We start from the raw sequence: 209 nt of genomic DNA on the forward strand, positions 1-209 counted from the left end.
ACTGCCTCGGCGCTCCCGTTGCTGCGGCTGCGGCCGTGACGCCAGAATTAGGTGGGTCCCGCGCAGGCGCACTCTGGGACGGCGCGCGTGGACCAGGGAGCTGGGGGCGGGGCCAAGCGCACGGAGACCTGGGAACTGGGAGCGGGGCCAGGCGCGAAGACATCTGGGAGTTGGGGCGGAACCTGCCGCTCGGAGACCTGGACGATCTG

This window comes from Castor canadensis, chromosome 3, assembly GCF_047511655.1.
Source record: "Castor canadensis chromosome 3, mCasCan1.hap1v2, whole genome shotgun sequence".
Classification (NCBI taxonomy): domain Eukaryota; kingdom Metazoa; phylum Chordata; class Mammalia; order Rodentia; family Castoridae; genus Castor; species Castor canadensis.